The sequence below is a fragment of the Rhipicephalus microplus genome, unplaced genomic scaffold (genome assembly GCF_043290135.1).
Source record: "Rhipicephalus microplus isolate Deutch F79 unplaced genomic scaffold, USDA_Rmic scaffold_314, whole genome shotgun sequence".
In the NCBI taxonomy this organism is placed as follows: Eukaryota; Metazoa; Arthropoda; class Arachnida; order Ixodida; family Ixodidae; genus Rhipicephalus; species Rhipicephalus microplus.
Window position 1 is genome coordinate 55,001 of NW_027464882.1, and position 10,000 is coordinate 65,000.

A 10,000-nucleotide genomic window follows, 5' to 3' on the forward strand; every position below is an offset into this window, starting at 1 on the left:
ACAGTTTTCCCGGTGGTGCCGCACCCGGGCTCGCCCCGGCTGACGCAGTTTTCGCGCCGCCCCGGCTGACGCGGTTTCGTGCCGCCCCGGCAGACGCGGTTTTTTGCGCCGCCCCGGCTGACGCGGTTTTTGCCGCCCCGGCTGACGCAGTTCGGACTTAGCACTTTTTGGCTGAGCCTGGCTGGTGGCCCACTCACTCGATCGCCATGTCTGTTAGCCACAGTTTTCCCGGTGGTGCCGCACCCGGGCTCGCCCCGGCTGACGCAGTTTTCGCGCCGCCCCGGCTGACGCGGTTTCGTGCCGCCCCGGCAGACGCGGTTTTCGCGCCGCCCCGGCTGACGCGGTTTTTGCCGCCCCGGCTGACGCAGTTCGGACTTAGCACTTTTCGGCTGTGCCTGGCTGGCGGCCCACTCACTCGATCGCCATGTCTGTTTGCCACAGTTTTCCCGGTGGTGCCGCACCCGGGCTCGCCCCGGCTGACGCAGTTTTCGCGCCGCCCCGGCTGACGCGGTTTCGTGCCGCCCCGGCAGACGCGGTTTTCGCGCCGCCCCGGCTGACGCGGTTTCGTGCCGCCCCGGCAGACGCGGTTTTTTGCCGCCCCAGCTGACGCAGTTCGGACTTAGCACTTTTTGGCTGAGCCTTGCTGGCGGCCCACTCACTCGATCGCCATGTCTGTTTGCCACAGTTTTCCCGGTGGTGCCGCACCCGGGCTCGCCCCGGCAGACGCGTTTTTTTTTTTCTTTCGCCCCGGCTGACGCAGTTTTCGCGCCGCCCCGGCAGACGCGGTTTTCGCGCCGCCCCGGCAGACGCGGTTTTTTGCGCCGCCCCGGCTGACGCGGTTTTTTGCCGCCCCGGCTGACGCAGTTCGGACTTGGCACTTTTTGGCTGAGCCTGGCTGGCGGCCCACTCACTCGATCGCCATGTCTGTTTGCCACAGTTTTCCCGGTGGTGCCGCACCCGGGCTCGCCCCGGCTGACGCAGTTTTCGCGCCGCCCCGGCTGACGCGGTTTCGTGCCGCCCCGGCAGACGCGGTTTTTTGCGCCGCCCCGGCTGACGCGGTTTTTTGCCGCCCCGGCTGACACGGTTCGGACTTTGCACTTTTCGGCTGTGCCTGGCTGGCGGCCCACTCACTCGATCGCCATGTCTGTTTGCCACAGTTTTCCCGGTGGTGCCGCACCCGGGCTCGCCCCGGCAGACGCGTTTTTTTTTTTTTTTCTTTCGCCCCGGCTGACGCAGTTTTCGCGCCGCCCCGGCTGACGCGGTTTCGTGCCGCCCCGGCAGACGCGGTTTTTTGCGCCGCCCCGGCTGACGTGGTTTTTGCCGCCCCGGCTGACGCAGTTCGGACTTTGCACTTTTTGGCTGAGCCTGGCTGGCGGCCCACTCACTCGATCGCCATGTCTGTTTGCCACAGTTTTCCCGGTGGTGCCGCACCCGGGCTCGCCCCGGCAGACGCGTTTTTTTTTTTTCCTTCGCCCCGGCAGACGTGGTTCCCCCCCCCCCCCCCTCCGTCTTTCTTTTTGTTTTTTTTTTTCGCCGCGGCTGAAGTGGATTTTTCGGTGCCTCGACGCCCCGGTAGTCGCGGTTTTTCCGTTTCCGCACGGCCCCGGCTGACGCTGCTCGGTCACAGTCGCCTTTTGTGGTGATTGCAGACTTCTTGAGCGCGGGTGTTTTTTTTTTTTGTTGTTGTTGTTGTTTTATTACGCATTCGCTCCAGCAGACGCTGTTTAGACTTTTTGTTTCCTCTTTTATCCTGCGACGAGGTGACGAGGTTTATTCGGTGCCCCGCCGCCCCGGCTGAAGTGATTTTTCCTGTCCCGTGCCGCCCCGGCTGACGCGGTTGGGACTTCGCGTTTGTTCGGCCGCCACGGGTTTTGGCGCACTCGCTCGGTTGCTTGTTGTTGCCACTTGTTGCGAACCCAGGTTTCTTGAGCGAGCGCGGGCGTTTTTTCTTCCTTTCTTTCTTTGTTCTATGTGTTAGCGAATCGGCCTTTAATATCACACGAGGACTCACAACCAACAATTTTCAGTTTGAAGTGTAAAAAATCTGCAGGTGTTGACGTAACTGACTTGCCCCGTACCCTTGAGTACATCCATGAAGTTCTCGTAGTACTACTAAATCGCATTATTCCAAGTGGAGAAATTCCCATAAACTTGCAAACCTCTACACGAAAATCGGTGCGCGTGATAAAGTTGAAAATTATCGTCCGATATCAAATGTGCCTTCTATAACACAAATTCTAGGAAAAAAAAAAAAAAAAACACTTGTTCGCCGTTTTCTGCGCCGTGACTGGCAGCACTCCGGCGAAGCGAAACGGGGTCGATTCGAGCACGATATCGGCGTCTTTCGACGTGCTCGCCGGCGACCGTCGCACGAGTACGTCGCACGAGCGCGTCTGCCGGGGCGCCGTTTGCGAAGCCGACGCAAAAGTGGGAACCGCCGCTCGGATGATCGCCGCTTTCGGCAGAGTGAGTGTTGGCACTCCGGGGAAGCGAAACAGCGTGAATGCGCCCACGAAATCGGCGTATTTTGAAGTGCCCGCCGGCGACCGTCGCACGAGTACGGTAAACCGCGTCAGCCGGGGCGTAGTTCGGGACGCCGACGAAAAAGTGGGAAGCGCAACTCGGATCTTCGCCGTTTTTGCAGGAGTGAGTGGCGGCCCTCCTGCGAGACCAAGAAGCATCGATTCGTGCACGAATTCGGCGCCTTTCGACGTGATCGCCGGCGACCGTCGCTCGAGTAGGGCAAACCGCGTCTGCCGGGGCGGGCTTCGGGACGCCGATGCGAAAGTGGGAAACGCTGCTCGGATGTTCGCCGTTTTTGGCCGAGTGAGTGCTGGCACACGGGCGAAGCCAAACGGGGCCGATTACGGCACGATATCGGCGTCTTTCGACGTGCCCGCCGGCGACCGTCGCACGAGTACGGTAAACCGCGTCAGCCCGGGCGGAGTTCGGGACGCCGATGCGAAAGTGGAGAACGCCGCTCGGATCTTCGCCGTTTTTGGAGGAGTGAGTGGCGGCACTCCGGAGAAGCCAAGGAGCGCCAATTAGCGCACGATATCGGCGTCTTTCGACGCGCTCGCCGGCGACCGTCGCACGAGTAGGGCAAACCGCGTCTGCCGGGGCGGGGTTTACGACGCCGACGCAAAAGTGGGAACCGCCGCTCGGATGTTGGCCGTTTTTGGCAGAGTGAGTGCTGGCACTCCGGCGACGCGAAAGAGCGCGAATGCGCCCACGAAAGTGGCGTATTTGGACGTGCGTGACGGCGACCGCTGCAGGAGTACGAAAAACCACGTCAGCCGGGGCGAGCGACACACGGCGGTCTGGGTGCTTATCGCTGCTATTATAGGGGCACCCCGGCAGACGCAGAAAAAAAAAAAAAATTTTCGACCTTCTTTTTTGCTGGTCGAGCTCGGGTAACCCAGGTCGCAATGGGAGCCGCGCACGAAAGCGGCGTCGCGAGACGCGTTCGCGGTCGCTAGTCGCACGAGCTCGGCAACCGCGTCAGCCGGCGCGGAGTTCGGGATGCCGACGGCTAAGTGGGTACCGCTGCTCGGATGTTCGCCGTTTTTGGCCGAGTGAGTGCTGGCACTCCGGTGAAGCCAAGGAGCGCCAATTCGTGCACGATATCGGCGTCTTTCGACGTGCCCGCCGGCCACCGCCGCACGAGTACGGCAAACCGCGTCTGCCGGGGCGGGGTTCGCGACGCGTACGCAATAGTGGGAACCGTCGCTCGGATGTTCGTCGTCTTTGGCCGAGCGAGTGCTGGCACTCCGGCGAAGCGAAACGGGGCCGATTCGGGCACGATATCGGCGTATTTCGACGTGCTCGCCGGCGACCGTCGCACGAGTACGGCAAAGCGCGTCTGCCGGGGCGAGGTTTGCGACGCCGACGAAAAAGTGGGAAGCGCCGCTCGGATCTTCGCCGTTTTTGCAGGAGTGAGTGGCGGCCCTCCTGCGAGACCAAGAAGCATCGACTCGCGCACGATATCGGTGTCTTTCGACGTGCCCGCCGGCCACCGCCGCACGAGTACGGCAAACCGCGTATGCCGGGGCGGGGTTGGCGACGCCGACGCAAAAGTGGGAACCGCCACTAGGATGTTCGCCGTTTTTGGCAGAGTGAGTGCTGGCACTCCGGCGAAGCGAAAGAGCGCGAATGCGCCCACGAAAGTGGCGTGTTTGGACGTGCTTGACGACGACCACCGCAGGAAAACGAAAAACCACGTCAGCCGGGGCGAGCGACCCATGGCGGTCTGGGTGCTTATCGCTGCTATTATAGGGGCACCCCGGCAGACGCAAAAAAAAAAAAAAAATTTTTTTCGACATTCTTTTTTGCTCGTCGACCTCGGGTGACCCAGGTCGCAGTGGGAGCCGCGCACGAAAGCGGCGTCGCGAGACGGCTTCGCGGTCGCTAGTCGCACGAGCTCGGCAACCGCGTCTGCCGGGGCGGAGTTCGGGACGCCGACGGCTAAGTGGGAACCGCCGCTCGGATGTTCGCCGTTTGTGGCCGAGTGAGTGCTGGCACTCCGGCGAAGCCAAACGGGGCCGATTCCGGCACGATATCGGCGTCTTTCTACGTGCTCGCCGGCGACCGTCGCACGAGTACGGCAAAGTGCGTCTGCCGGGGCGGGGTTTGCGACGCGTACGCAATAGTGAGAACCGTCGCTCGGATGTTCGTCGTCTTTCGCCGAGCCAGTGCTGGCAATCCGGCGAAGCCGAACGGAGCCGATTCGGGCACGATATCGGCGTCTTTCCACGTGCTCGCCGGCGACCGTCGCACGAGTACGGTAAACCGCGTCAGCCGGGGCGGAGTTCGGGACGCCGATGCGAAAGTGGGAAGCGCCGCTCGGATCTTCGCCGTTTTTGGAGGAGTCAGTGGCGGCACTCCGGTGAAGCCAAGGTGCGCCAATTCGCGCACGATATCGGCGTCTTTCGACGTGCCCGCCGGCCACCGTCGCACGAGTACGGCAAACCTCGTCTGCCGGGGCGGGGTTTGCGACGCCGACGCAAAAGTGGGAACCGCCGCTCGGATGTTCGCCGTTTTTGGCAGAGTGAGTGCTGGCACTCCGGCGAAGCGAAAGAGCGCGAATGCGCCCACGAAAGTGGCGTGTTTGGACGTGCTTGACGACGACCACCGCAGGAAAACGAAAAACCACGTCAGCCGGGGCGAGCGACCCATGGCGGTCTGGGTGCTTATCGCTGCTATTATAGGGGCACCCCGGCAGACGCAAAAAAAAAAAAAAATTTTTTTCGACATTCTTTTTTGCTCGTCGACCTCGGGTGACCCAGGTCGCAGTGGGAGCCGCGCACGAAAGCGGCGTCGCGAGACGGCTTCGCGGTCGCTAGTCGCACGAGCTCGGCAACCGCGTCTGCCGGGGCGGAGTTCGGGACGCCGACGGCTAAGTGGGAACCGCCGCTCGGATGTTCGCCGTTTGTGGCCGAGTGAGTGCTGGCACTCCGGCGAAGCCAAACGGGGCCGATTCCGGCACGATATCGGCGTCTTTCTACGTGCTCGCCGGCGACCGTCGCACGAGTACGGCAAAGTGCGTCTGCCGGGGCGGGGTTTGCGACGCGTACGCAATAGTGAGAACCGTCGCTCGGATGTTCGTCGTCTTTCGCCGAGCCAGTGCTGGCACTCCGGCGAAGCCGAACGGAGCCGATTCGGGCACGATATCGGCGTCTTTCCACGTGCTCGCCGGCGACCGTCGCACGAGTACGGTAAACCGCGTCAGCCGGGGCGGAGTTCGGGACGCCGATGCGAAAGTGGGAAGCGCCGCTCGGATCTTCGCCGTTTTTGGAGGAGTCAGTGGCGGCACTCCGGTGAAGCCAAGGTGCGCCAATTCGCGCACGATATCGGCGTCTTTCGACGTGCCCGCCGGCCACCGTCGCACGAGTACGGCAAACCTCGTCTGCCGGGGCGGGGTTTGCGACGCCGACGCAAAAGTGGGAACCGCCGCTCGGATGTTCGCCGTTTTTGGCAGAGTGAGTGCTGGCACTCCGGCGAAGCGAAAGAGCGTGAATGCGCCCACGAAAGTAGCGTATTTGGACGTGCTTGACGGCGACCGCCGCAGGAGTACGAAAAACCACGTCAGCCGGGGCGAGCGACCCACGGCGGTCTGGGTGCTTATCGCTGCTATTATAGGGGCACCCCGGCAGACGCAGAAAGAAAAAAAAAATGGGGACATGGCGTGCGTCACCGTGCGGCTTCGCAGCGTTGCCGAAGTCGCCGAGCCCTTCGACTGAGCCGAACGGCGGACAGGGAACGTTGGTCGGCCGTTCTAACCTGTCGGTGCCACGCCGAGACGTCGTTAAGGAAAACCGCGTCGTGGGCCTCTACGACGCCGTCGAGTCGTTGTACGTTTGGTGTCCAGCGTGTCGGCGGCGAGTAGCGGACACGTCGTTCACGACTTCGGTCTTTCGCAGTCGACGCGAACTTGCGGAGAGTCGTGGTGCCTCACGTTTTCGGCAGAAACCGCGGCGGAATTTTCCCGTGCGTGCGCGCACGACCTCGGTGCTGTGCCGTCAGCGTAGTGTTGCACAAACTCGTGGCCTACCCAAGGTGCGGTACGTTTGCGGCCGTATCCTCGGTGGGAATTTCGTGAGTAGGGTCGCAAATTCTACGACCTCGGCGGGTTTGAGAGCGACGTAGACTTGTGGCACGCTCAACATGCCACACGTTTCGGGGCACACCCGCGGTGAAATTTTCTCGAGTACGCTCGTATTAGGGCCCAAGGAGGTCTGGGTACTTATCGCTGCTATTATGTGGGGGTTCTCGTGAGCGGCGTACGCGAAAGCGACCGGGTGTCTGATATGCGGCGGGCTTCGGCCTCGTCAAGCGTGTCCTCGGGTCTGCTCCAGGGGAATCCACGGCAGTCGTCTGCAGCCTCATCCGCTTGATGCGTTAGGGGCTGGTTGTCGGACGGTGCCGTTTTACCACGATATCGAGGTGTGTTCCGTGTCGTCCTCGGGCGATTCAGATGCGAAAGCGCCGAAGACGCGGGCGTGACCCGTCGTCTGGCGGCTTTGCAGTCTCGGCTCCGTTGCTAGTTCCGGCCGGTCCACCGACAGTGCAGCGGGCTTGGGCAACCCGCACGGCGCGACCGAGTCGATGCAACGAAAAAGAGCGAGCATGAACGTGCTTCTTGCCGCACGGCTCCCACTCGTCTTTCGGGAAGGTTGTGCCGTAGCGAGCTCGAACGCCGTCATCTCGGAGTGCAAAATAAGCGTGTTGGGGCGCCTGAAGGTGGCCTCCGCCGCACACAGACTGCGTCCGGCCCGCCGAGGGCGAGGACGGACGCGCAGTCGAACGATTACCTGGTTGATCCTGCCAGTAATCATATGCTTGTCTCAAAGATTAAGCCATGCATGTCTAAGTACATGCCGAAATAAGGCGAAACCGCGAATGGCTCATTAAATCAGTTATGGTTCCTTAGATCGTTTCTTCCTACTTGGATAACTGTGGCAATTCTAGAGCTAATACATGCAGTGAGCCTGGAGCCCTTTGGGTAACGGGTGCTTTTATTAGACCAAGATCGATCGGGTTTCGGCCCGTATTGTGTGGTGACTCTGGATAACTTTGTGCTGATCGCATGGCCACGAGCCGGCGACGTTTCTTTCAAGTGTCTGCCTTATCAACTTTCGATGGTAGGTTACTTGCTTACCATGGTTGTTACGGGTAACGGAGAATCAGGGTTCGATTCCGGAGAGGGAGCCTGAGAAACGGCTACCACATCCAAGGAAGGCAGCAGGCGCGCAAATTACCCACTCCCGGCACGGGGAGGTAGTGACGAAAAATAACAATACGGGACTCTTTTGAGGCCCCGTAATTGAAATGAGTACACTCTAAATCCTTTAACGAGGATCAATTGGAGGGCAAGTCTGGTGCCAGCAGCCGCGGTAATTCCAGCTCCAATAGCGTATACTAAAGCTGCTGCGGTTAAAAAGCTCGTAGTTGGATCTCAGTTCCAGACGAGTAGTGCATCTACCCGATGCGACGGCTCGGACTGAACATCATGCCGGTTCTTTCTTGGTGCACTTCATTGTGTGCCTCGAGATGGCCGGTGCTTTTACTTTGAAAAAATTAGAGTGCTCAACGCAGGCGAGTCGCCTGAATAAACTTGCATGGAATAATAGAACAAGACCTCGTTTCTGTTCTGTTGGTTTTTGGAATACGAGGTAATGATTAAGAGGGACGGACGGGGGCATTCGTATTGCGGCGCTAGAGGTGAAATTCTTGGACCGTCGCAAGACGAACTACTGCGAAAGCATTTGCCAAGAATGTTTTCATTGATCAAGAACGAAAGTCAGAGGTTCGAAGGCGATCAGATACCGCCCTAGTTCTGACCATAAACGATGCCAACCAGCGATCCGCCTGAGTTACTCAAATGACTCGGCGGGCAGCTTCCGGGAAACCAAAGTATTTGGGTTCCGGGGGAAGTATGGTTGCAAAGCTGAAACTTAAAGGAATTGACGGAAGGGCACCACCAGGAGTGGAGCCTGCGGCTTAATTTGACTCAACACGGGAAAACTTACCCGGCCCGGACACTGGGAGGATTGACAGATTGAGAGCTCTTTCTTGATTCGGTGGATGGTGGTGCATGGCCGTTCTTAGTTGGTGGAGCGATTTGTCTGGTTAATTCCGATAACGAACGAGACTCTAGCCTATTAAATAGGTGCGGGGTTCCCAGCACCTTACAACCTTCTTAGAGGGACAAGCGGCTCCTAGCCGCACGAAACAGAGCAATAACAGGTCTGTGATGCCCTTAGATGTCCGGGGCCGCACGCGCGCTACACTGAAGGAAGCAGCGTGTCTTTATCCCTGTCTGAAAAGACTGGGTAACCCGTGGAACTTCTTTCGTGATTGGGATAGGGGCTTGCAATTGTTCCCCTTGAACGAGGAATTCCCAGTAAGCGCGAGTCATAAGCTCGCGTTGATTACGTCCCTGCCCTTTGTACACACCGCCCGTCGCTACTACCGATTGAATGATTTAGTGAGGTCTTCGGACCGATGTCCGGCGCGGCCTTTCGGTTGCGCCGGTCTGTTGGAAAGATGACCAAACTTGATCATTTAGAGGAAGTAAAAGTCGTAACAAGGTTTCCGTAGGTGAACCTGCGGAAGGATCATTAACGGATTGTGAAGGGTGAGCGCCTCAGCTGCGTCTGCGCCCGACACTTTCTGCCGCTGACCCCGTTTGGACGCGGGGTCGGCTTTTCCCCACGGGGCTGCCTGAATGTGGAGCGGCACCCCGTGACAAATTGTTGCGCCCAGCGGACGCCAACACCGCGACCTTGGACGGTCGGCCAGGTGGCGGACGCGGGTACAAACGGCGCAACGCACTCATAGGTCGGCTTTCGACCCGCCACTGCACCGTGGCTCGAAGCGCTCGAAATGCGCGACCCGACCGCTGCGGGACCGCCTAGTACTGTAAACAGGAGCGGCGGAGCGCGAACGGCGAGTCGTGGTTACGTCGGTAGAAGGCGAGGCTGCGCGTTCCCGAAACGCCAGCCGAGTGCCCTCCCGACCGTTCGAGCGTGCAAGAACGAGACCCGACAATCGCGCGGCGACTGCCAAGTACGAGAGGAACGGCACAAGCGTCGGCGGTCGGTCAAGGAACTGGCGATGTGACGGGTCCGCTGTGCACCAGTGCATACCGTCCCGCCGTCCGCGGCAAGCGCCTCCGCGTCCTCGGGTGACAGAGGCTGCCGGTCGGTTCTTGCAGGCGAGGGATCTCGCTGGCACCGGTTCGCGTTGACGCGCGGCCGGTCATGGCACGGCGATGCGACGGCCGAGGTGCGCAGTACTCGATGGAGGAACCGCACGCTCCGATGACCGTCCCGCCCTCCGCGGCGTATGCGTACCGACCGTAATGGTTGCAGCAGCGCCGGCCGGCTTTTGAATTCGCCACACGAAACACGGTGCGAGATCGCGGTTAGGGGAGCGTCGACGTTGCCAGGCGTTTTGCTTGCTGCCGAGGGAAAGGCGGCACGGCCACGTCGCGCTCGTC

At 60.5% G+C, this 10,000-nt stretch overlaps 1 non-coding gene across 1 annotated transcript; it reads left to right on the forward strand.

Moving 5' to 3' along the window:
- The first annotated feature begins 7,307 nt into the window (after positions 1-7,307).
- LOC142793619 (small subunit ribosomal RNA) lies at positions 7,308-9,122 on the forward strand. Its single transcript, XR_012891686.1, has one exon. It is a non-coding gene; the product is annotated as a small subunit ribosomal RNA (ribosomal RNA).
- The last annotated feature ends 878 nt before the right edge of the window (positions 9,123-10,000 follow it).